We start from the raw sequence: 21145 nt of genomic DNA, 5'->3' as shown, positions 1-21145 counted from the left end.
CACACTCTCTTATTTACAAAGCAAATGATAAAGATTCAGGATGCAGCCAAATTCTACATTAGCCAGACTAAGAATCATAGATATTATAGCAGGGAGGGACTTTTGAGGTTTTCTAGTCCAACCCCCTTCATCTGCAGCTTTGCAGTTTTCCGTAGCAGGACCACACTGAATCAGACTAGGGAACTCATTGAAACTGGAAGGCTCCTTGGTTACTACTAGCCACTCTATTAAGAAAGATAGGCCTCCTGCAATAATATTGTACACTGACCACTTTCTACCACATTTACGCTGCAGTTCTTGAGCTTGAAAAGCCTACAATGTCTTTTTTAGCCTACTTGCCAGCAGACTTATGAGATCACCCGGCATTCTGTGTCCGTCCATCCATGTGTGTCCCCCACTATCAACTTCGCAATGCCTGGACCAATATGAACCAAATCAGGTACAGCTGCAGAGACACATAGGGACACATCAATGGCGTGGTTTGTGATGATGTTATCCGCCCCAATTCAAGATGGTGGATGCCGGAATGTTTTAGGCGCAAGATGGCTAACGTGGACTGCCTAACCAATTTGAACCAAATTTGGTACAGCTGTATGGACACATAAGGATGTCCTAATGGTGTGGTGTGTGGTGATGTCATCCACCCTAATTCAAGATGGACACATCTGAAGCACAATTGGGCTAACTTGTGAACCATCTAACCAATTTGAACCAAATTTGCTACTGGTGTAGGGACACACAGGGACGGCTCAAGAGCATAGTTTGTAATTGTGTCATCCACCCTGATGCAAGATGGTGGACATGTGAATTTGAGGTGCAAGTGAGAACCGATCTGGACCAAATCTGGTACTGTCGTAGGGACACCTCAGGACACCTCAAACACATAGTTTGTGATGATGTAATCCACCTCAATTCAAGACTACGGCAGAAACATGAATGTTTGAGGCACAAGTGGGGTAACTTATGAACTGCCTAACCAATTTGTACTAAATTTAGTCCAGTTGTAGAGATTGTGAAAGGAAAGTAAGCAAATTAGTTCTGTTTAGAACAATCCATTTTCCTTGGATCTCTATCTTGCTTTTTGACACTGCCAATTACATTATTGTTCCTTCTGTGTTTTTCTGGTTTGTTCTTTACTGATTCCTGTAAAATCTTCCTGCTGTGTATCTACTATCAGTTGTCTCTCTTCTTTGTCTCTTAGTGTTCTTAAAGATTCTGTCTTGGGTTCCTTTCTTTTGAATGTATATATTCTCTCTCTCTAGGCTATTAATTCATTCTTTTGACCTCAGATAAATCTAAGCAGATCACTTTCAGCCTACGGTCTTTGTCAGCATCTTCCTTAGCAAAGATTTCAGATGTTTAATCTGCTGTTTCTTGCTGGATTACTTCTCATTTCTTAGAAACAAACACTGCTAAAACTTAGCTTTTACTTTCCCCCTTTCTCTCTTCTCTTTCTACTACATAATTTCATAGTTTCATACATTCCTCAAATTTATAAAGTTGATCTATCCGATTACTTTCCACCTCTATTAACTGTTACTTTAATGGTGAGTGATTAACCCACTATATGTTTGAACAATTAAGTGTTGGACAATAACCAAGATGACCTGGAGTGAAATCCCTATTCAGTCATGCAGAAGCTTATTGGATGCCATTTGGTCAATCACTCTCTCCCAACCTCACAGGGTTGTTGTAAAAAGGTGGGAAAACATGTACACTGCCCTGAGCACCTTGGAGGAAGGACAGGATAATAATGTTTCTCCTCTTTTCTGTTCTCTAAATTGGTTACACTTTGCTCTAATGTTTCCTACACTTCTATTGACTTCAAGTGTTTTTATTCCCAGACTTCTGTTGGAATACCTACGGAAAAATCTTTGTCTAAGCTTAGGGCTCCCAAATGGAATTTATTAGGGTTTAAACTTCATGGAAACAGACATAGACACAGGTAAACATACTGACAAGTAGCTGCAACTGTGCGTTAAGGAGGGTTACTGAGAGGACATTCTTATGGAAGAAGTGCATGAGAAACCAAATGTCAGAAAGGTACATGACTTTATGAGCATCTGCTTCTCATCTGCAAACATTGATGGTCCTCCTCCTTTGGGCACTGCCTATCCAAGAGGCTCATGTTACAGAAAGCCATGTGTACAACTCATGATTAACTAAAGATTTATATCATGACATAAATTTAACTGAAAATTAACTGAAAATCTTCTCTTTCTCTGAAATAATCTCTCAACCACCAATTTTGCTGAATTGCTGAGCCTTTTCAGTTATGTAACCTTTGTATATAATTCAGAAATATAACATTAATCCAGATAAACATCTCATTTATCTGCTTTTCAGAAACCACTCTCTTCACCCCTCTTGTACCCATCTTATCTTCAAACCAGAAATTAAAAACTCGATTCCCTGTCTACATCCTTTTTTCTGTTGCTATTCCCAACAGTGGGATTTTCACCATGTTTAAAATTGAAACACTTGTTCAAAACTCAACATTTCACTCTGCCACATTCAGATTGATCCACCTTCTCTACCTTTTCCTCTTCTCTCTGGTATCCCTAAATGTTCTCATTGAGAACATGAGCCATGTCTTTTCTTTACAGAGCCTAATTATGGAAGGTGCTTTAGAAATAAGAATAGCAGCAGCAGCAGAAAGGCAAACTTCCAGAGACACCAAAACTCACCAGAACTCAAAGAGTCCCTGTACCTTTCATAGTGGGTGGAATATTCATGGTGGAGAAAACTGAAATCACTGTTCCCTCTAAGAGGGATTCCCAGATTTTGTTGACTACAACTCCCAGAATCCCCACCTGCAGTGGCTTTTGCTTGGGGATTATGTGAGTTGTAGTCAACATCTGGGCATCTCTCTTAGAGGGAACATTGATTGAAACCTATATGAAAATACCAGAAAAACCTTTACTGGGGGTAAGACCATGCAGTTGTGCCCATCTCTAATGAAGCAACCTAAAGAGGATGCATACTGAAATAAAATTTCTTGGAGACAGCGAATGTCAGGTGGAATCAGATACAAGACATTTAGGAGTGAATTACTTCCTGGACCACTGAGATTTCAATTTGCTTTGCACTGGAGTCACAGTTGTAATGAAACTGTACAAAATATAAAGAGCAACTGTCATCAAGCACCACCATCTGAACTCTACCTGAGAGATAGGAGCGGTGCCTCCTATCCCCAAATCCTTCAGGTGGTCCAGAAGGGTACCACGGTCCATGGTATTAAAAGCCACTGAGAAATCCAAAACAACCAAAAGAGTCACACTCCCTCTGTCAATTCCCTGGTAAAGGTCATCAATCAGGTTGACAAGGCTGTGTCAACCTCATAGACTGCCCTAAAGCCAATTTGAAATGGATCTAGATAATCTGTTTCATCCAAGACCACTTGAAGCTTGTTAGCCACCACCCTCTCGATCACCTTACCCAACCACAGGAGTTTGGAGACTGGCCTATAATTATGAAGAGGTCTAACCACTGCCTCCTTCAAACAAGGAGGCCTCCTGCCCCCTCAGTGAAGCATTAATGATATCATCTAAGCCAACTTAAATAACATCCCTGCAAGATGAAATCAGTCATGTTGGGCAAGGGCCCAAAGAACAAGCGGTAGGTCATACTGCTCCAAGAAGCTTGTCCACATCCTCAGGAGTCACAGATTGAAACTAATCCAATCTAATCCTACAAGAAGGATTGCTGGACACTCCATAACGGTTTGGGCCCGGGATACCTGAGGGACCGCCTGCTCCCAAGGGTTGCTGCCCGCTTGACAAGGTCATCTGAGGGTGCTCTGTTCCGGGTGCCAACAATGAGGGAGGCTCAGTTGTCGTGCACGCAGGACAGGGCCTTCTCTGTTGCTGCCCCCAGACTCTGGAATGCTCTCCTGATGGCTATTCGCTCCTCAGTTTCCATCACAGCTTCTAGAAAAAAGGTAAAATCTTGGCTTTTTGCCCAGGCATTTATTTGATTCTCTGCTGCTGCTCCTTATCATCTTTATTGCTTTTATGCTTTTTGTTTTAAAATTTTTAATCAGATTTGTTTAATATTTTCCCCCACTTAATATTTTAATTGTGTCTTTTTTACAATCTTGTGTTAATATTTTTTTTGCTGTAAACCGCCTTGAGATTGCTTTAATGAAAAGCGGTATATAAATTTAACAATAAATAAATAAATAAAAATAACTGACCTTGCAGGAACACTGGCGTCCAAGTTAGCCCATATGAGAGATTTTATCTGCATAAAACTAATTAAAAGTGTCACAGTAAGACATTGTTTCCGGGTACATTGAAACAGAGGGGGCCTGAATTAGACTCCTCACAACCCAGAATAGTCCTGCTAAATGTGAACTTGTAGATGCAATACGGGCAGAATAAAATAGCTTATTTGCTGCACATATTGCTACAGCATAGGCTTTCAAATGGGCCCTATGCTGTGTCTCATCTAATTTGAGATGAATCTTCCTCCACTTGCACTCCAGTCGTATACCCTGCCATGGGGCCAATTTCAAAGCCAGTTGGAGAGGACACCTGGAGTGATCATGTCTACTATCCTGGAGAATTTCCTATTCCAGGTATCAACCAGGGCATCCACAGAATCAACGGTAGAACCAACTATAAAGCACTCTGAGGCTTCTTGAAATCCTATTGTATCCAGCAGCCTTCTTGGGTAAACTGTTATAATAGGTCCACCACCCCTACAGGGGGTGGGTCATGACTGTGAGACTAACATTAACCAGGAAGTGGTCCATCCATGAGCCTAGGGAAACTATAGGAAACACCAACCACAGAACACCACCCTGATCTGAGCAAAAGACCAAATCTAATGTGTGACCAGCAGCATGAATTGGACCAAGGGCTAATGGGGATAGGCCTATAGTTGTAATGGCCACTATGAACTCCTCAGTTGCACCAGACAAGCCAGTCCTGATATGGACACTGAAATCACCCTCCACCAAAAGCCTGGGCAATTCCAACAACAACCTCCACAATCAGCTCCAAACCATGTTCTCTCTAACAGGGATTCCCAGATGTTGTTGACGACAACTCCCAGAATCCCAAGCTGCAATAGCTTTTGCTTGAGGATTATGAGTTGTAGTCCATAACATCTGGGAATCCCTGTTAGAGGGAACACTGGCTCCGAACCTAGCACACCATTTTGCCATTTTCATATGCCATATTCATCAGCAACAAAAAATCACAACCAAGAACCATATACCTATCAATCAGGAATAAAATGAAAGATTAAAACACACAGATGTTTTATCTTTTAACACAGTTGATAAACAGTATCCTTTAGGTTCCTGAACTGTCAAGCACAGCAGCTTATAAAATTATAGTTTACATAGTAACTACAGGAAAGAACACACATAATTATTATGTTAAAGGAACTACTGTTGTCCAGTAGTTGACCTGTTCTTTTTTCCAAATATCGGCTGAATGATATTGAAGACATTGAGCCTCTCTGCATTCCACTTCCCACATGAATAGTTTTGGGTGCAGAGAGCGCCTCATGGGTGCATTGCATTGCATAAATTGGATAGGCTCTCCTGTATAATTGTAAGAAAGATTATTTACTGTAGAAACATGCATCAGTGGGGTTTTGTCAGTGAGGTGTTGTTTTCTTGTGGGGTTTTGTTTTCTTTGCAAATAGCAACCTTGATTCCCTCAATCCCTGATACTGCACTGCAAGATGCTAGCTAAACTCAGGAGTGTTTAATCGGGGGAGTGGGGGTGCACAATGCAATGCTGCTTAGAAAAATAAGTTCCATTGCGCAAACCAGAGGCATTGCAAGGTACTTAAAAGATCCAAGGTCTAGGCCCAAAGGGCTTGGCTCATGTCATGCCACAACCAGTATCCCCCTGCCCACACCGCCATTTTTATCATTTTCATGCTCTCTAAAGGAATTCAAAACTCCCCCATTTTTGAAGCCATTAATCACCAGGACATCCTTGTTATAGCTGGCATGTTCGGCCCACAGCACTTGCTTTATTTTCAGATTTCCCTCCCTTTTGCAATCAGTTCTTACAGCAGCCTTGCCACAACATGAAATTTGAGAGGTAGGGGATTACTGTGCATTAGCATCCCATACCTCAACCTTAATTTTTTTATTTCTTTGCATTGGTTTAAAATAGAGGGCTACCCCATCCCCTTTATAATAGAGGAAGGGGATAAGCATTGCCACTGGGCATGAAGGCCAGCCCCCATCCCCTCCTCCAACCTTTCACCATACTCAACTGCTGGGTTGTTGCTAGATTTGAGGGCCATCCTCTGCCCCTTCATCATGCTTCACAGCTGGGTTGCAGCTGTGCATGGGTCTCTCACTGGCCTTCCAAGCCCAGCAGCTAGGTTGCTGTGGGAGGAGGGGGAGCACCTGCCTCTCCCTCCACCTTTCCTGATAGCTGGGTTGCCACTGGGAATAAGAGCCACCCACCACCCTCTGCACTGTCCCCAACAGCTGGGTTGCCACTGGGAGTGAGGGCTGCCTGCTGCCCCCTCCAATGTGCCCTGCATCTGGGTTGCCACAAGGGATACCCTCTCTTCCACCCTCTCCATTGTCCCTTCCTCTTCACCAAGTCCCAGCAACTGGGTTGTTACATAAAGGAGAGGGACAGAAACAACAAATGCAGGAGAGGTGCTCTGCTCCATCTCTCCCCTATACCCCCCTTTCCATTACAATCACACAGAAGGACAGAGGCTCCATGACAGTCTCATGTGACAGTAATGGGGAATGCCTGAAATGTTCCAGAGAATGCCCCTCCCTACTGTCTCCTGCTTCTACCAAACAAGTTCAAGGGTAGGAAGGGGGGCAAAGAGCCAAAAGGTCCAGGGCTTCTGGTGAAAACAGTGGGGGCTTGTGCCTACCGGGCCAATGCTAATGGTGTAAACCTGTGCATGCAGATGGGTTTTTTAAAATGGAATTAAAATTTGCTTGAATAATACTGTAGCATTCATTATTCATATTTTTAAAAAATTCTAATATCCAAAGTTCACATACCATTAAAGAAATAAGAGGGTATCTGAAACGAGTATTTTCTTTCCTAAAACCTATATAGTTTAGGATCCAACTAGTTAGTATCATAAATTAGCTGTGTAAAATAAGTCTCTTGTGTTCATGTGACCTTTGGCTGTGCTTTCACTTGTCATAATTATAAAGTGTCTATTAGCAGAGCCAAAACGTAAGCTGCTCTATATTATACATGTGTAACTATCATTATACATAGGGAGCACTTAATGACAGGACACGGTAGTGAGAGAACATACTATCAGCATTTAGTATCAAAAACCTATTGGCCTTTTTCAATGATTTTTTAAAAAATATTGCACAGAGAAATTAGAATTTCTGCTTCTGATTAAGGTTTAAATAAATCAAAAGCTACAAACAGAAGATATGTATTACTCTGGATATACTCTGACTTAGAAATTAGAAAATACAACTCATAAATGCTGCAGCATATCTGACCTTTTTAAGTATGTGTTCTAAAAATGACTACTGGAAGGCCAAATGATGTAAAATGTAACAAAGGTGTTCAACAAAAGTGTCACAACAGCATGGTTTACCCAACTTCCCTAAATCTATTTTTTTTAAGCTATCATTGTCTAAAGCTGTTCATCAAATGCAGGAGAGAAAAGCCATTGATACATACTGTATACAAGTTTTTATCCATGTATATAAATCAAAGGAAACAGCTTCCTTTAAGGCAAGCATATGAAGATACTAAAGCAAGATACCAATTAAATATTCATACATTCAATATTTCAAAATAAGAAATTTGGATATACACATGCATAATTTAGGTTCTGTAGTGCAACCTATCTACAGAGGCTATTTCTACTGTATTTCAACAACATCCAAACTTGAAATATACAATACATTCTTTCTCATGCCGTGTTAAACTTTAAATTCTATAGTAATTCATTCCAAACGCTAAACACAGAATAAAGGCCACGCTCTGCACACAGCACATTTAAAGGAAAACTACAGTTGTGCCCTCATCATTACTCATTACATGAAAGAGATTGCCACATTGCCTACAAAGAAAAGTAAGATAAGAAAATAAGACTTACTAAATTGAAAAGTATTACAATTTAAAAATTAACTGCAAAAGTTTACTACTGCTGCAGCTAATGTTGCTTGTGTGTGCAACTCCAAACTACTTATTAATACTTAAGCAGGGCCTGAGGGCGGCAGGCAATTGCTCCAGACTCCCCACATAGGGGGCCCCCACTCAAAGTATTGTTCAGTATTTGAAGTGATCAGACAGATACTTTTCAAAGCAGTAAAACTAATCAGTTAATATATAACTCCAGAATGAAGAGTTATTTCAGTATTTTGGGTTATTACATTGACACAGGATGCAGTAGCTGACATATTGCACAAAATTACCCACATGGTGGGTGGACCATGACACTTGCACCGACGCATATAGAGCACTGTTGTGCAAGTACACAATTGTGCAAATGGAGTTGTGTGCCATTTTTGCATTTGTGAAACAGCGCTCTTACACAACTGCTCAAACATTATGTTCCACACTGAGCAGTATGTCAGTCAGTGAAAAGTGGGCAAGGGGCTCCAATGAACATTCTGCCCCAGTCCTCTGAGTCTTAAAAAGGCTTAAGGTATGAATGGCAATTAATTTTGTTGTTATTTCTTCCTCAAGAAACCCATATACATGTGATGACTGCAAAATTATTTACTTATCCTTCGGAGCACAAAGCACAAGTAAAACTCAGCTCACACAAAGAGGCTTTGCCACACACTCCTCTTCAATATATCCCTCCCCATGCACTCAGATATTCCCCATAATCCCTGGCAGCAGCAGTGGTGGCGGGAGTCACAGCAGACAGAGGAAACTGGTAAAAATGGCAGGAAATTGTACCTGTTTTCATGTGAAATACCCATCACCTCATGCAGGGCACCTTTAGATCCAAGTCTTGGAATATATGTACATCCACCTCTTTGCTGAATTTCCATTCTCCAATCAATTCAAAACACCTTATATGTCATCAGTCATCTCTCTCCCCTGTGACCAAGATCATCTGTGACCAAGATCTCTCCCCTGTGACCAAGATCAGATTGAGTACACTCAGCTTTAGTGTTGTCTTTCTTTGCTTCCTTTATTTTATCTCTGCTACATCCAAGTTTAGTAGCCACCTACTAGTGCAGTGGGGAAATGGCTGGACTAGCAAGCCAGAGGTTGCCAGTTCAAATCTCCACTGGTATGTTTCCCTATATCGGGTTGCAGTGATATATGAAGATGCTGAAAGGCATCATCTCATACTGTGCATGAGATGGCAATGGTAAACCCCTCCTATATTCTACCAAAGACAACCACAGGGCTCTGTGGTCACCAGGAGTTGACACCAACTCGATGGCATACTTTACCTTTACATCCAAGTTTATCTCCTATTGTGCCAACATGTTTTCTTCCATCCCACTCTTTGACTGCTTTATGTACCCCAATATAGCTTCCCACAGAAGACTGCACACCCTTGTAGCACATCTATCCTACTACGCAGAAGATTGCCACTGGGTGGCCCTTCTGGACAGTTCAAGGAATAGCAACTTGTGTATGAGGGCAAGCATGTCATATGACAACTGAATGCCCTATCATTAAAGATGAGGAGCTGGCCAGTATTGCATTACAGCCTGATGTGTATCTATGTACTTAGCATAGTTGAGATAAACCAGAAATGGGTGCTCCGGAGGCATATTTCCCCTAAGGGCTGGAGTAGCTGCTCGAGGCATTGAGCAGTCACTTCTAAGTACTCAAAAGGTTTCTATACCATACCCTTTGTACACAGAGGTCAGAGGTTTGATTGTATCTGAAAGTCAGGAATTTATTATATTATTACTATAATGCAGGGAGATGAACATTTTAGAAATAAGCAATAAGGGTGATGGAAGAAAGGGGCACAGCTATAATCAAACAGGGAGGTGAGGAAAAATGCCCCTGAGGGAGATGAGGCCTGACTGACAGCTTGCACTTTGCTTTCCTTCTCCCACCTTGAGGTGGGAAGATGTGTTGGGAGGGGCCCATCTTCACTTTTTGTCTGAGGCTCACTCTAACCTTGCTACACCCCTGTTGGAAAGGTCTACATTTGGAGTGATACTGCAGTCAACCTTTGGTGGAATGATGCTACAGTTGGAATCCTCTGTAGAATAGATTAGCATATGTGAGGTATTTTACAATATACAATGGCAATTGCAAAGGGGAGCCGACAACATTTTGATCAGATTTAGAAAAGTTTCCATTAATTTTTTTAGTAGCAGATATAAGTTCAGGAAACTAGTTTAAAGCTTCAGGAAAAACTAGCTTCAATTACTGAATGCCAGTGCAACAACTGTCTATAAAAATAATAAGAATATCTACAGAAACGTACATGATTTGTGCATATTTTAAAAGATTGTTTAATTTACTTTCTCTCTACAGGTTAACCATTTAGCTTTATGGAACATTATCAGTAAAAGTGTGAACAGGTAAGTACACAGTCACAAGTTACAAACAGCTATGTAAAATGTGTACCTACAAGGCAAAATACTTCATATGCGGGGGTGGGGGAGGAATCTATCGGCCTTGCAATGAATATAAACTTGCCTCAAAGCTAATACTTTAATTTTCAAGAACCAAGTAGGGGACAAAAAAAAAAAAAAAACTAGTCAGTAACAATGCAGCGTCGAAAAGCAATAAAATCAAAATTAAGTTATAAATAATTTAAAGCTTGTCATGAAGATGTATTAATAATTCATCAGATAAATAATTTACTAAATAATCAAATAAATAAATAATGAAATACATAAATAAATCAGCAAATAAATAATTCTGCAAAATAACCTAAACAATAAGTCACTAAAACAAATGACAACCCTACAAAACTATAATGATTTTCTAAATTCTGATAGTTTTAAATAAACAAATGTATATAAAGTAGATCAATCTTTGTTATATAAAAGAAATATTTTCAAGATATTGGTGAATTCCTGATCACACTGCAAAGGATACCCTTTAAATTTCCACAGGAATGGAGCAATATTCAAAAATTAACAAGACCACTACCACATAGCTTGCCTCTTACATTCTACGCAATCCCTTCACATAACTAATTTTTCATCAAATATATATGGGCACTCTTTTTATAACATTCTTAATTCACATTCTCTTTTCAGTGCAGTACTTACAACAATACTTCTTTAGTCCTCCTTCGTAGTTTTCTTACTTTCTTCTCCAAACCTTCAGAAGTTTTGCTGCAGGGAAAAACAAGTGGAGTAACCTTAATTATTACAGATGGTATCTCATTCATTAGTGGATGACAACATTTTATTTGAAAGCACAAGAAAAGCTGTTTTATAATTCTACAAAGCTACTTAATGTGAAACAACCATTACTGTTTGCCGACTACCTAAAGTTTTTAGAAGTCTTTGGTGGAATGATTTCAAGCATACTGATGCCTGTTTGTTGTATTTAAACTGACACACAATCTGTGCAAACTGGCACTCATTCAGATATGAAGACAAAATGTGAGAAGGACAAAATGCTTGGCTGACTTCTAAATCCTATCCTCAATGTTGAAAGCTCATAGTCCTTGGAAACATACAGGTTACCAAGCTTCTGCCGTCTCTATGTAAAATTAGAACAATGCAGTCCATATCCTTCAACAGTAGCACCAACCAGGGCCAACCACTGAACAATATAAATTATGCCTTAATTGTGATTTATTTTAATACATTAGAATGACATTCCAGAGCATTACCCCAACACTCAGAATATGGAAGATGCTGCCCTGTAATTGAGTGGTCTATGCCAATTATAGGTGGACTTGGCCTACAGGTTTTGCTTTCCTTCCATAACACCTGGTTCTTCTTGTATCCTAAAAGAGTTATCTAGTTTATAGAAATGCCTGGAAATGTAGTTATTAAAAGATACAAATAATACACAAACTCCATAGAGGGTATATCTAGCCCAACCTTCCAACAAAAACCAACCCACAAGGAAAACTTGTACAACTTCAAAGTGCATAGCCATTTCTAAAGCACCTGGATTTCTTCCACAGATCTAGTTGAAAGTTGTTAAGAGATTGTGATAGATATAGATTATATACTAAATTTTGTCAGCATCTAAACTAAGTTAGTCATGACTAAGCCCCACTAAAAGCAATGGGTGGTAGTCATTCATTTCTAATGTCTGAATGTTTGATATAGCATATTTATCGATGTTTACTCATGACCAACTAAACTGGATGCTGCCCTATATTATTTATTACAAACAACTATCTCCCACATTTCTAAGGGTGGCTCACAATTTATAAAACAAAATCAAGTACACTTTGCATCTTTTAATTTGTGTTTGCACAAACCAGAGGCATTGCTAGGAACTCTGTGTTCCATCCACTTCCTTTCCAACTTTTTGTTCCATTTTCAGCAGAAGTCAGAATTTCTTAATACTGTGGTTAAAAAGTTTTTTAAAGTGGAGATTCTCTTATATTTAGCAGGGGGAGAGCAACTGGCCCTATCCAGTCCCAGCACAGCATTCCTCCAATGGCTGTTGCTGATATCTGCTTTATGCTTATTTTTAGATTGTGAGCTGTTCGGGGACAGGGGACCTATTCTATTTAAACTGCTTTGAGAACGTTGGTTGAAGAGCGGTATATAAATATTCGTCATCGTAGTAGTAGTATGAGATTGTAACTCAACAGTTTGCATGCAAAAGGTTCCTGGTTCAGTTTCCAGCATCTCCAAACAGGCCTGGGAAGGACTCCTATTTGAAAAACCTGAAGAGTTGCTGTCAGTCTATGTAAACTGTATCAACCTCGATGGACTAAATGTTCCATCTCAGTATAAAATACATGTTCATTTTAGCATACCCTAATACTTAGTTACACCACCTTAAGCAGTGCAGCGAGCAAATGCTTGACTAATAAGCAGAAGGTTGCTGGTTTGAATCCTCAATAGTCTGTTACTATGAGAAACTCCTATAGCGGGCAGCAGCAATATAGGAAGATGCTGAAAGGCATCAACTCATACAGCACGGGAGGAGGCAGTGGTAAACCCCTCCTGTATTCTACCAAAGAAAACCACAGGGCTCTGTGGGAGCCAGGAGTCGAAATCGACTTGACGGCACACTTTACTTACTTTAATACTTAGTTGGCTAATGAAGACAATGTGGTATAGTAGTTTGACTGTCATACTAAAATGACAGGTTTCAAATTTCCATGCAGCCAGATTTCACTGGATGACCTTGGACCTGTCACCATCTCTCAAATTAACCTACATCATGGGGTTGTTCTGAAGGTGAAATGGAGGAGAAGATACCATGTACAACTGCCTTCAGCTCCTTGAACAAAGGTTGGTATAAAAATGAACAAATATCTCTCCTTCAACAGATCGCCATTTCTTGACAAGAACAATCAACAATGGAAGTAGCATGTGTTCTGTTGCATGGTCATTCAAAAAAGTACATTGAAGTAAACATGCTGCAGTTCCGCTGATAATGTCACACTTTCATGGTCTCATTTCTAGTTGTTTTTTTAAAAGGAATACTCCATCTGACTTTAAATACAGTAATCATGAAAAACACACCTTCTTAGCGAGCTAATATTATTACATCCATGGCACTGCAGGATGCAAAGTATTTTAGGAACAGGGGCAAAAAGAAAAACTTTTCTGAATATAAAAAAATCCCTAACCTAAATATAATTTCTTCTGGTAGTATACTTCCAGTTGAAATTGAATATTCTCTTTCTGAAAGGTATCAGACGATTAGCAGAAGATGCAATATACATAATGGCCTTCCTTGAGCAGTCCCCATAAACTGTTGAAAGTACAACACAGCACCTTATAACTGGGTGAAAATACGCTGATCTAGACTTCAAAATGTGACCATGACACACTGATTTTAATTAGCGCTAGAATTACAATAGTAAAACAGTAAGAGATTAAATATAGCATAATCCAGAGCTTTACACTAGAACGACCAATTCCTGAATGTCTAACTGAAAATAATAATAAAAAAATTTTAAATGACCTTAACAGGTTCTTCTCCAAGTGGACCTGTTTTTTGAGGTGAGGCACGTGGCAACCAGGAAAAGAGTCTTTTCAATTGTTGTACCTCATCTCTGGAACAATCCGTTCAGTGAGGTCCATCTGGTGCTGCACCTTGTAGCCAATCAGTGTCATGTGAAGACCTTGCTATATTCCTAGGTATTTTAATTTATTGGATTGTGATATCATGTGGTTTCTGCAGTCTGTTGTCTTTATTGTACTTCCCTACTTTGTATTTTTAACTGTTTTACTGTATATAGTGTTTGAACAGCCCCTGCTAACTGGATAAAAGGGCACCTTTCAATGTGGTGAATCTTTTCTATTCAGCGGGGGAGAGCAACTATCCTTCTAGTGACTGTTGATGGTCTTTGTGTGTATTTTTAGACTGTGAACCCTTTGGGGACAGGTAACCATCTTCCCCCCCCACCCTTTGCAAACTGCTTTGAGAATTTTTTTTGTTGAAAAGAAGTATATAAATAATAGCAACATTCCAACCCCACAAGTTCATACTAAAGAATGGATATAAAATATTTCAAATAAATATATGCTTAGAATTTATAATTAGCAGTAAAGAAAAGCCTCAAACAACCTGTTATACTGCCAAAGAGATAGGATGATCCTAAAATATCTGCCCCCCCCTTCTAAATAAAAGAACTGAATTGCACATTCAGAAATATCACATGGAACACCAGTGATATTAAAGAGTGGTTTTGCCAAGTTAAACTGGAGGTTGGTTAAACTGGAGATAGGGAACTGCATACCTAAGACATAAGTTTTGGGCAGTATAGAAATTTGTTAAATAAATAAATAAATGCTCTTACACACAATCATTCCTTGTTCTTAGAAATTAGCATGTCATGGAAAAGACAAATATAGAAGTCTTCTCTCTACAATCCTAGATTTTCACAAAGAGGAGTTTTTGATATGGGGGAGCATTCAAACATTCAACCCCCTAACAGACATTCCACAATTCTACTGGTACATTCCAGAAGGAGTATATAATGAAGTACTGAACTGTGTTCAGCGCAGAGCAGTTCAGTTTTCTTACATAAATTTGAGGGGGGGGGAGGAATTGAGCAATTTGGCAGAGTTTGATTAGGACAAAGAGAGGGAAAGCAGACAACTGAAAATGGACAAAGTAGGTAAAGGTAAAGGTAAAGGGTGCTGTTGAGCAGGTATCTACTCCTGGTGATCACAGAGCCCTGTGGTTTTATTTGGTAGGAGGGGTTACCATTGCCATCTCCCGTGCAGTATGAGATGATGCCTTTCAGTATCTTCCTATGTCGCTGCTGCCCAATATAGGTGTTTCCCATAGTCTGGGGAACATACCAGCGGGGATTCAAACCGGCAGCCTCTGGCTTGCTAGTCAAGTCATTTCCCCACTGCAGAAGCAACTGAAACTGTACACCAATATTTACAAACTATAAGTAAAAGTTTACAATCACAGTATGAAAGACAAATTTTAATGCATGTTATACAAACTACGTTGAACTGAAATGACCTTGATTGCTACAAAACATCAGGACCAGTAAAACAGAGGAAATAATAGGAAGACACATGAGAAAAGTCCCATGGTAACAAATGGCCTGTGGTAACACATGGATATTGCAACAAATTATTGTTTGAAAAAATCATTTCAGAATTGCAGAATCTGTACTTTGTTTTTTAGAGGGAAGTATTCAGATTGTTTCAATAGTTTCTCCGTTACCAACTGTTACTACTTCGACATTATATTTCAGTTTAATTTATAAAATGACCAGATTTCAGTAAATTTAACATTTTGCACAACAAGGTTACACCAATTTAAATAATTTTCCTTTAAGATAAAGAGAGAACTTTTCGGAATAAAGAACAATGATGCAACAATTCTATTCTAAGACATGACCAACTTTTTTCAAAAATAGCATCTAGATCCAGAAACTTGATTTATTTCTGAAAAATGTAAGATAAGGTGTCAATCGCATTACAACTCTTCTCCTATTGGCAGTATATCTAATTTAAATGGATTTTTGTTTATTTCTTGCATATAGTAGAATTAATGACACTAGAACAGCTTACCCTTCTTGAAGCATTTAGGTATATACAATTATCCCTTGGTCTCTTCCTCTTTGATTTAGTATACCTTTTAAGATTATTTATTAATGTTTGGATATCTCATCCATCATCCATTATTATTGGTGTCGTAAATTAGAGGAATGGAACAAAGCACTGGACTATTCACTTTTTCCATATTCATCAATAAAACAATTGCCTCTTCTGGCACATAGTGAAAGAAATAAGTTGGTTCTAGCTGTCAGAGTGGAAGAACTATCTCCACATAAACAACTTCTAGGGATTTCCAAATGCTGGCACAATCAGATAGAAGCCCCTTGTCATCGTCCTAGAGCACAGGACGGATTAAGCAAGCACAAGGAATAGAGTTGGAGAGAAACAGAGGAAGTATCGGGCTGCACAAGCGTTGGGATAATAGGAGAAATTTGGGACAAAAGGGCTGTGCATTGGAACTGGCCTGAATGATAGCTAAGCGGCTGGAGCATGCAAACTTGAGATCTAGCTGGTGTGTGGCTAAAAGACTAGAGCTTCAGTCATATGACCTTTGCACACTTACTTGGGAGTACGTCTCATTTTATCCAGTGATATTTACATCTAGGTTAACCAGGGCAGGATAAATCCAAGGTAACAGCACCATGGTGCCTAGAAATTGAACCAGTTATTATTCCACAGCAATTCCACTTTCTGGACTAGACCAATTCCCTTTTTGTATGGAGCAGCAGAATGCAAGAGGAACAGCTGCAGTTTGATGTAGAAGGAGGGCTGGAAGGTGGGAAGGTCACATTGACTGCTGCAACTTTGGAATAGGAAGAGAGCGTGCACTTGCTGGCTAAGATGGAACAAGGAGGCAGGCCACACAAACAGCTAGGTTTCCTGCAACAGAGTGGAGAGGAAAGAGTTCTGGGCTGCGTGTCTCTCCCCTGCCAAAATACAGCCATCACCACTTTAAAAGGTGAGATTGTACAGGTCTGTCAACTACAGTGGCAGCAACAGGGATGAAAGAGAAGGAATTCAGGATACAAAAATATTAAGTGGAAATTGGCTGGTATAAACTAGCTATGAACATACACACCAAATAAATAATTTGCAGAAACTGGAAATAATACAGGAAACAAATATCCTATAGACACTGGGCAATATAATCCAGTCCCAATGTTGGGGCCAGTATAGATTGGGACTTTAGGAGCTCTCCCCCACATCTAGCTGCAGCAGATTTATCACACTAGGTAGCACTCATGGAAGCAGTGAGGGGAGAGACTCATTAGGCCCTAGACATTGCTGCAAGCATGAATGGTACTATCCAAGGACATAGAGGACCATGCAAGCAACATTTTCCATGGTTCCTGGTGGTTTTAGGCACTGACATGCTTGCTCACAGAAGCATCTAGAACAAGGATAGGCAAACTTGGCTCTCCAGTGTTGCTGAGTTAAAACTCCCATCATCTCTAGCCACAGTAAGTTGTGGCTGGGAATGATGGGAGTTGTAGTTCAACAGCAGCTGGAGAGCTGAAGTTGCCTCCCGTGATCTAGGGCAAACCTAACTCAAGCAATTGTTACATTCAGGTAGGTTTAAGAAAGGTGGCTGAGATAGTAGCAGTACAGTTCAAACTCTATTCATTTTATGTTTGTTTGGCACATTTCTATACTGCCCTATATACAAATCTCCATGTGGTTTACAGTCTTAATATATAACCATTGGGACGGAGCCACCATAGCACAAACGGGTTCAAAGAATCTGGGACACTGCACTCAGGAGCCATGTCTTGCGCCTCAGCCATGCCCCCTGTGCCTGACGTCAGACACAGGGAGCTTAGTTTTGCTCGCAAACATTTGCAGCATGGCTGGGAGCAGTTCTCCCTGCCTAAGGTGGGGAGAGCCGCACCCGGCCGTGCTGCGAACGCGTTTTGCTTGCAAACAGGGCCGCGTGTCCCATCTGCAAGCAAAACCACGCCCCCTGCATCAGATGTCCAGTGCTGATGTCTGATGTCAGATGCATTGGGCATGGCTAGGGGGGCTGGCCTCCCTTTGGGCCTCATGACCATTAAAACATTAAACACAATTAAAACTTAAAATATAGATAAAAACTCTAAAATTTAAAACTTTAAAACTATTATTTTTTATTTTGGCCCAAATTCCAGACAGGTGTCTGAACAAACACTCCTTTTCAGGCCCTGACCAATGCCTAACAAAAACACAGGCAAATGGACTTGGAGATTTTGGAAATAAAAACATACAGGCACTTGTATAAAAGGATTTGGGAACTAATGCTATAAATAACCTCATGTTGCAAATGGCATATTTAAACTTCACCAACGGCCTTACTTTTAATTAACATTTGAAGCACAATCCTATGCACATCTACTGAGAAATAAGTTCAGTTGGACTTACTACAAGGTAAGTATGCACAGAATTGTAGACTTCAGCAATTACTAAACCTGTTCTACAATATTTTTTAGAGGAGGAGTATTTTCGTGTGGGAGAATTAGTTGTTATACAACATTTTTCCAGTAAAGCACACCCCAAATCATTTACATATTGAGAATAATGGCAAATTTTGGCAAGAAAAATCTTTGCCTTCTTCCTATTCATCATCATTCATTATGGTCCACGACCAGCCAATAATTACAATAATCAACAGTTACAGGCAGTATAACTTAAAATACTCTTATACTAAATAATAATGAATACTACTGAATAATATTACCGACCTACCACCCAAACACCACATGTACCTTACATAACAAAAAGGTTAATAATTTGTTTCCTGGTATTACAATCAGTAGCACAAAATGTAACCAACACAGTAGGTAATCTCAGCATCAAAGTCAGAAAGAAGGAGATTTACATAAAAGTTGTCCGATCTGCTTGGATAGTGTAACAAATTTTGACCAATAAGAAGAGAAAGTATATCTCTATAAAATAAGTTCCTCTGACTCAGTCATGCCTGAGAGGCAGGAGCAGAGCCATTGGGAATATGGCAAAATCTTCCCTTCAAAACAGCTGAAGGAAACACATTTTAAAAAGCCAAAGTAAAGGCAAGGCAGAACGTAGGGAAAGTACGTTTATATAAGTAATTAACCAGAGATAGAATGTGTCTAGAACTTCCTACTATTACGCAATGTGTAATACGCACTCTGTTCTTTTGAAGCCAAATATCCCAAAGGCGCTGGTAAATTATTTGGCCTTAAAAAGCCTATAGGGGCCAGATTTAAAAACTGGAGGCCATAACACCAAAGTTGCTTTTCCACCGCATTTTCCCATCTGGAGGAGAGGCTATCCATTAAAGTGCAGGCAGCCAAACCAAAAGGGTTGTCAATTAATTTAAGCAAGTAGCAGGGTGGATTTGATTTAAATCAAACTGATTTAAATCACTATTTAAATCACTAGCAGGGTGGATAAAAATCAATGATTTATTTTTTTTTAAAAAAGTGATTTAAATCCAAAAAATGCGATTTAAATTTTTTTTTATTTTTTTAATCATTGATTTTTATCCACCCTGCTAGTGATTTAAATCGTGATTTAAATCAGTTTGATTTAAATCAAATCCACCCTGGCAAGTAGTTTAAAATAAGTAACCAAATGTGGTCTTCAGTTGGAATTAACTTGGTTTAAATGATCAGCAAAGCATTTAGTACACAGCATGGGACACAAAGAATAGATCTAAGAAACTTGGACTATACTGCCTCCAGAAAATGAGTTAGGATATATACAAATTTGGGCACCATACTTTTTTTTAAATTGAAACACTTCAACCTATATTCATTCCAATTCATTCAAATCAACAGTTCAATACAAATCAATATAACATACTTATAATATGAGCCAACAAAACTGTATAGATATTAGAAGACCACTATTAGAAGTTAAACTGCTTTTTTAAACAAATCAAAATGCTCATAGCTTCCATGCTTCATGAATAAAGTCAGAATTGCCTCAGTTACACCCTAAATAAACAATGAGCCGGGTCTCACTAGCAGTGAGACCCGGTTCGTAAGAGTGAGCAGGATCACGATCAGAGCGGGAGCCCTGGGCAGCCGGATCAGCTGCCCACATGATTGCTGGCTCTGTGATGGAGCTGGCGGGGGCTGGGGAGCTCGGGAGCCGAGCGGCCCCCGGAAGCTTCAGTATGCCCTGCGTGAGCGCGCAGGGCATACTGGGTAGACCCCCGGAGCCGGGAGGTGGCTTTTCGCCTCCCCTCCAGGGGTCTACTCATGAGTAACCACAGCACGGATCCACACCGCAGCTACTCACAATCTTTAAAACCAGGTTTGCGGAGCGCTCGCTCCGCAAACCTGGAGGGCAGGGGTAGTTAGGCGGGTTACCCGCCTAGTAACCACTGGGCTTGCAGCCGAGCCCGGTGGTTCACACGATGGGGCAAAATGGGGCTAGCCTCCGCTAGCCCCATTTCGCCCCATCGTGTGAATAGCCTCAATAATTTTTTTCCAGATGCGATAAAATTGTGATTATTTTTTCTGGTTTTTCATTATCTTTAGCCTATCTGCATTTTTTTCTAAAATTGCCCACGACCATACTTTATTGTACCATCTCTCCACATTTAGGTTGTCTAGTAGTTTCCATTGCTGTGTCACAATTGCTTTAGCAGCCAGGATTAGGAAAGTAACTAATTCTTTATCTTCAACTTTGGTATTATCTCCTGTAAAAATATGTTTAAAAGCCAAGACTGGAGAGTACTCTACTCGTGGGCACCATACATTAATTGAGATGTTACCTGAACCAGAAACGCTTTCACCATTGCAGGTATATGTTTACCTCCCCTGGAGAAACAGAATCTAGCCAGAGCAGTTGCACTTGTATGTGCACTTTGGGTGACATGAGCAATGTGAGCCTTCCAGGAACCATTTGATTTGAAAACCACCCCTAGATATCTGTAAATTTTAACCTGCTCTATTTCTTGTTCATTAATCTGCTATCCATGTTTGGAGTATTTCTTGGTAAACACCATTAGTGTTTACCTTAGGATCTTAGTTTTTTGATAGTTAATTTCTAATCTTTGCTCCAAACAATATGTAGCAAGTGACTTAAGAGCTC

The 21145-nt window shown here is 39.8% G+C and overlaps 1 protein-coding gene across 8 annotated transcripts in view; it reads right to left on the bottom strand.

The window, feature by feature from the left end:
• The window catches only part of TBC1D5 (TBC1 domain family member 5), a 433806-nt gene that overhangs the window by 392608 nt on the left and 20053 nt on the right, over window positions 1-21145 (bottom strand). For 7 of the 8 annotated variants that reach the window (XM_053261522.1, XM_053261519.1, XM_053261520.1 and 4 more), the window contains exon 2: window positions 11186-11251. The gene's annotated coding sequence lies outside the window, so the exon portion shown is untranslated. Of the gene's footprint in view, window positions 1-8885; window positions 9066-11185; window positions 11252-21145 lie in introns of all 8 variants that reach the window. The other variant, XM_053261516.1, reaches the window with a different exon arrangement.

This window comes from Hemicordylus capensis, chromosome 6 (genome assembly GCF_027244095.1).
Source record: "Hemicordylus capensis ecotype Gifberg chromosome 6, rHemCap1.1.pri, whole genome shotgun sequence".
Classification (NCBI taxonomy): domain Eukaryota; kingdom Metazoa; phylum Chordata; class Lepidosauria; order Squamata; family Cordylidae; genus Hemicordylus; species Hemicordylus capensis.
Note: the sequence above shows the minus strand (reverse complement) of the source record. Positions and strands in the feature narration are given on the sequence as shown.